The sequence below is a fragment of the Ochotona princeps genome, chromosome 6 (genome assembly GCF_030435755.1).
Source record: "Ochotona princeps isolate mOchPri1 chromosome 6, mOchPri1.hap1, whole genome shotgun sequence".
NCBI lineage: Eukaryota > Metazoa > Chordata > Mammalia > Lagomorpha > Ochotonidae > Ochotona > Ochotona princeps.
In genome coordinates this window covers 60,639,716-60,646,313 of record NC_080837.1, presented here as the reverse complement: position 1 = coordinate 60,646,313, position 6,598 = coordinate 60,639,716, and the positions used below count along the sequence as shown (strand labels likewise).

Below are 6,598 nucleotides of genomic sequence, written 5' to 3'. Positions count from 1 at the left end.
TTTCTTTAACTTACCTTTCCAACTATTTGTGGCAATTCAGGTTTTTGTTTTTTTGTTTGAATCTTACAATCAGACAACTTGTTAAATTCCCTTTTTAGTTCTACTTGATATTGCTTGTTGTGTATAGTTTGATAGGATAAAGAAGTTTTGGTGTTCTGTTCAACATTAGAGTGACTGGATTCACATACATCAACAATGCATCATATGTTTGTCTTCTAAAAAGTCAAAAAGAATTGTGAATGTTTGCAACATAAAGAAATGATATTTCAGGAGATAGTATTTTTTACTGAGTTGAACATTACACGGTTCATATCACATTTCTCCATAAATGTATGTATGTATATATGTATTTCAATTCAAGGAATTTTTTATAAGCAATTGTGTCAAATCTATGGCTGTTCATTTCTCCAAATATACAACCTATAAAATCTCAAGCAAATATCAGAGATGTTCAGAGATGTCTTTCCATTTTGGCTGGGCAAGATTTCAGGTGTCTTTCAGAACTGTGACCCAAAGTGTTGCAATACAGTTCCCCATCCCAGTTCCATTGTCTCCCTCTCTGTGCATTCTGGCCCAGTTCTCAGAAGGGACCTCATATGCACACACACACACACACACACACACACACACACACACACTTTGAGCTCCACTGCATACTGCTCTCTTCCATGCAATGTCTATTGTTCAGATTCCAATCATTCCATCAGGCAGGACCGTGATTTCCTGCCTGTCTTGTTTCCCCACCAGCTTGACTATATGGAAAATGCACCTCGTTTCAGAGTCATGGAAGATGTAGGGCTCACTATGTGTATCTTCCTCTCAGGCAGGCATCACAGTCTTGATCAACCTGCCACACTTACAGTTACCTCAAATAATTTCATAAGTTCTATAGGAAAGTATGCCTCTTAATCCACACCATGGGCAGAAACAAAAGCCAATTTCTGACACAGTATATATTCTGCATTTGACTCTGTTGTCATTAAATGGCATGTTTCTCCCTATTTCATTTATGTCTGTGTAGTAGTTATGAGCAACTTGCTTTATATTCCTAAACTTATAAATAACTTGTTATTTTAAATTTGTAGTTTATTTACTCTTTTTATTATTTTGTTATTTTTTATTATCATAATTGTAGAATGTAATGTTTCCACTCTTCCTTAGGCAGTATTTTTGACTTTTCACTATCAACAATAATCAAATCTGCACATTTTCCAATCTCTTCTACCTCCTTTCCATTATTTGTCCTTAGGCTATTTCACAAGCAGTGCTAATATTTACTCTGTACCTCTCAGCATATTTGCTGCTTGACTAATTGATGCATCGATTATATCTTTCACTTACTGGCTACAAAAATTAAAGAAATCAGTGCTTATAACCCATCTATATACTTTTTTTATACTTTAATAATGAAAAATATGTACATTCTGTTCAAGAAGAACATTTCCCACATCTGTTTCCATGTTTTCCATTTCAGGAAATAGGCGAAGATTTAGCACTAGACCAGCCCTATGGCACAACGAGCTAGGTCACCACCTGCAGCACCAGCATCCCATATGGGCAATGGTTGGGTTCCCAGGAATGTCACTTCTGATCCAGCGCCCTCTAATACACCTGGGAAAGCAGTGGAAGATGGCCCAAGTGTTTAGGATACTGCACCCATTTTAGAGACTCTGATGAAACTCCTGATTTAAACTTGGACCAATCCTGTCTGTGTGGCCATTTAGGGTGGCTATCAACAGATGGAAGATTTTTCCTCCTTGCTTATGGCTCTTCTTTTCTGTTACTCTGCTTTTCAGTTAAATAGGTACACAACACAACAAAATGAAAGTAGGGTTGACCCTTGAGTTTTTCACCTTGTTCATTCAATTGTCTTTTCAAGGTTGAGGAACATTTTCTTCAAAAATGATCCAGGAACTGACATCCTTTTATTTGTGAATACATGAAACCTACACACATAGACTTTTTAGAGCTGAAAGCTAGCTAGACTGCATGTAATGTCTTATGTGCATAATTTATAATGAGTTTAGGGGTGTTGCTCCACATTCTGTGTGGCATGTACTTTTTCAAAAGACCAGCTGGTATTCTTATTGTACTTCCAAACCAGTGCCATGGTTTCCTTGGACACTAAGATTTTTATATTGAGCAAAATCATCTCTTAGCCCTGGCTCACTGTTAATCATTCTGCAAATTTTCCCTTGGCCAAATTATATCACTTGATCTGTGAAGTCAACTATTCATTTATTTTTGAAATGCTCCTTAAACAACATCATTAAATCTTCACTTTCCCTTCCAACTATTTGGTTTACTTAATTAGGAAACTAAGTACTTAGTACAGGATACTTTCCTTCTACAATACAAATTCATTTCTATGTCCCTAAAACTGTTTGTTCAACTCCACTCCTTTTCGCTCATTTTTCTCATTCATTATCTTTAGTACATTTTCCTTGCCCCCACCAGTCATAGCTGTATATCTATGATTATTTTCATTTTACAAATGAGCCCTGGCTCCTGATACTTTTGTTACTTCTACATTGGTGCTTTTATCAAACCTTTTGGAGCTGTTGTTGTTCAATCATGAGTCCAAGATTGTTTCAATAAGCTGTACTCATTCCTATCGCTGTGTTTTATCACAGTCCATTACTGACCAGTGTTTTGCTGACTTTTCCCTATCTAGCTCTCATTTTTTGTGTGCGTTTCAATCTTGCCCATCACTCTGCTTTTCCAATGCAGTATATTTGCAACTCACTCCTTTATTTGAAAATTACCCATATTCAAATGGAAGGAAATTTTATCAGTATTTCCAGGGTTCTTTCTTTATATAAGCTTTATGTTATTTTTATTGTAAAGTCAAATACACAGAGAGGAAGAGAGACAGAAAGGAAGATCTTCCATCCAAAGATTCACTCCCCAAGCAGCTGCAATGGTCAGAGCTGCGTTGATCTGAAGCCAGGAGACTGGAGCCTCTTCCAGGTACACGATCCCAAGGCATTGGGCTGTCCTTGATTGTTTTCCCAGGCCACAATTAGGAAGCTGGATGGGAAGCAGGGCCACCAGGATTAGAACCAGCAGCCATATGGGATTGTGGTGTATGCAAGGTGAGGACTTTAGCAGTTAGGCTACCATGCTGGGCACCGGTATTTCCGGGGTTCCTACTAGGTCAGAGCAAGATTGCACACTGGTAAGAATTTTGTCTCTATGTTAAAATACAGGATTATATTTAAATTCCATTTGTTCTTTTTATAAAATGGTATTTCTTTCCACTAAAAAGAGATTTGGGAGTGCAGTGCTTCATAGAACAGAGCATTTCTTTCCATACCATATTTCCAGTGCTCTTACATTTGCCCCTGTGATTGCTTGGGACAGAACAATCAGAGTCCTATGAAGCCTGTGAAATCTTCCCTGCCCATCTTTAAAAAAATAAAAGTGTGTTTTGCTCATCAGGATAAGAGCTATTCTCAGTCAGCTTGAATCAAGAAATATAGTCAAAAAAGGCCTTGTCATCTTTTCTATTCCTCGGTAGCAGCACGTTTTTATATAAAATTATCAGGAAAAGGACATTTTTTTGGTCTAATAAAATGCAGAAGTTGCAGTCCTGTTTCTTTTTTTGCCATTTTAACTGTTGGTATTTTTTCTAACAGAATTATAAAACAGGTTTATCTTAGGTAATAATATGCAGGAATGGCCTCAAACAGATGAACAGGATCTGCATAAAAGTACCAAATCTTTGTTGTCTAAGATGGCTTGTAGGGTATTTAAGTGCCTACTTCCATATCTAAGAAAACTGTGAGTAGGACTGTTATTTGACCTTCTTTTGACTAAGCTTACTGCATGGCTCCACAAACACATTATTATAGGAATTCAGAGATCATAGTGAGTACCAAAGAACCCTCTTTGCACAAATAATCCTATTATTCACCACTCTTAGTATACTGCAGCTAAGAGTATTATACACTGCATGAACGATGTTGGAGAGATGGTGACCTCAATTAAGAAAATACTGTAGACCAGAATACCAGGAATCAAAGAAGAACCGTGGTATGCATCTCTACACCCAAATAAAAGTAGGCCATCAATAAAATTGTTCAAAATACCTTGACAACAAAATACTAGACTGTCTACCCTTGCTTATACCTACATTTTTACGACACAGGTGAAGGGCAGATGTTGGAGTCAAGACTGTAGCTGAAGGACCATGCTATTGTAAAACAAGGGGACAAGAAGGAAGGGACAAGGAGGAGGGAGGAAAGGGGAGAAGCTCTATGCCTACAAAACTATATAATGCAAAATAAGAAGTAAAAAAGAGGACATGTGACAGACCAAGTAGACTGATAGGTGACCAGAGGGAAGCCCCTTTCTCTGAGGCAGGAGGTTGACCTAAGGCTCACTGCCGCAATCTATTATTGAACTGCTTGTGGAGCCAAAGTACAGAGTTTGATGTGTACCAAATATTTATAGCTACATTTCAAATTGTCAACCAGCCAATTCTTGATCAAGAAGCAACGATGTGACCCAAATACAAAAATCTGTAATGTCTGGCTCAAGGATATCTTAAAGTACACAGACTGTGGTCTTGTACCAGTGCCCAACTGTGGACTCTCACCCACAGGTCTCAGCTTGGTCTCAAACTTTTGCCCATTTGCCTACAGAGTTTAACCTTGGTCTTTGGCACCAGCAGTTCATGAACTCAAGACTCCAGACACAGTCTGCCCTGATTTTATTTTTTTCTAATCAAGCCATTCTGTTATTTTTCACAAACTGCCTGCAGTAATTAACAAGAGCAGTTCCATGTTTCTTATAAAATATTAGGCCACACTAATTGTCCCTATGATTATAGTCTTATTAAAGCCACACAGTTGGTTTAGCACTGTAGTGTAGAGGGAGTGAAGCCTATACCTGCAGTGTTGGTATTCCATATAGGTGCAGTATTGAGTCCTGGCTGCAACACTTGTGCTCCAGATCCTCGTTAATATGCTTGGGGAAGCATTTCGGGCCCCGCACCCACAAGGAAGACTCAAAACAAGCTCCTTGCCCATGGCTCCTGGCTTCAAACACACCCAGCCCTGGGCCACTGTTATGGCACATGGGTTTTAGCCACTCACTTGCAGCAATGGCATTCACTTCTGAGTGCCAGTTCAGTCTACTTGCTCTAGTTGTAATCCTGCTCCCTGCCAAAGCACCTGGAAAGGTAGGAGAAGATGACCTAAGTACTTGGGCCCCTTGTGGGAAAGCAGGATGGTGTTTCTGGCTTCTGGCTTCAAACCTGGCCCAGTCCATCCTACTGTGATCATTTGGGAAATGTACCTCTACTCCTTTCTTTGTTGTTCTGCCATTCAAATAGATACATGAATAAACCTTAAAGAAAGCAAGACTCAGAGGAGTAATGTTCCCAAGACCAGTGATTTAGAACTAAATAACATTCCAAAGCCAATAATCCTAACCAGTTAACCAATAGAATTTCCAAATGCCATGCACCTGCATTCAAAGTTGCTTTCATCAATTCTACCATACCTCTACCAACACTCTAGATTTACGAAGAACTTAATTATATAATGTTGACTACACAAAATGTAACTGTGAAACTGAAGGCCTAAAATAATCAATTCAAATCTGTCCAAAAATTCCATGTGAAAAGCATGTTTATTTTTTCCCTAAGCTTAAACTGAAAGCTAACACCCTGTTTTTTGTTTTTTTTTTCTTTTTTTGCTTATTTGTTTATTTTTGTTACTTTTTCCTCAAGGGAGAATACAAACGCAGCCTCCCACTACCACAAATTATGCAGTTGAGTTTCCCACATTTAAGGAAACTGCAGAGGTCAGCACACTCGGAGTGCAAAGGGCGAGTCTTGTCCTGGGAAAACTATTTTTTTGATCATGGTATCTCCCCTGCCAGGTAAGCATGCACCCTGTATCTTAGAGTTTAGTTCAGTTCACCAAAAAATGCAAAAAAAAAAAAAAAAAAAAGAAAAAGAAAAAGAAAAGAAAAATGCAAAAAAGAAAATTAAAATATATATACATGGGTATGTATGCTATTATTTTTTGTCTGTGTGAATGTATATGTCTACATGTTTGTACACATATATGTATACACACAAACACATGCAAATGTGTTTTGTATGTATTTTTATATATTTTTATAAAAGGGACTTATAAAAATTCATGGAAAACTGAAATAAATATAAATTTATGATTGTGTAAATATATTTAAACTTACATAAATTTTTATACTACTCACTCACAAACTTCAGAAAGTCTTAGTATCATTTGAAAACCTCTTATTTCTTCAAATATTAATTATATACAATAGCAATAACATACTACGAAACTTGAGAATGAAAAAGAAATTAACTGAGCATTATAATGGAAAATAGGAGCAAAATCGAGTAATACTAGTCAGGTTCATATATTGTATATGTTTATATGTATAATATTTTATCTTAGTGTTGTTTTCCAAGCTACAAACTCAAACACGACCAAACGTACATGTTTTGTTTTGTTTTTTGGTTACAATTCATGGTTCTTAATAGGTGACAGCATTTGGCATCATGATAAGGATGCCATTTGGGGTACCCATACCCCATATTGGAGTACCTTAGGCTTGA

General features: G+C 37.3%; 1 non-coding gene across 1 annotated transcript; it reads right to left on the bottom strand.

The window, feature by feature from the left end:
- Window positions 1-5,735: 5,735 nt before the first annotated feature.
- LOC118759385 (U1 spliceosomal RNA) lies at window positions 5,736-5,897 on the bottom strand. Its single transcript, XR_004996175.2, has one exon. It is a non-coding gene; the product is annotated as a U1 spliceosomal RNA (small nuclear RNA).
- Between the last annotated feature and the right edge of the window lie 701 nt (window positions 5,898-6,598).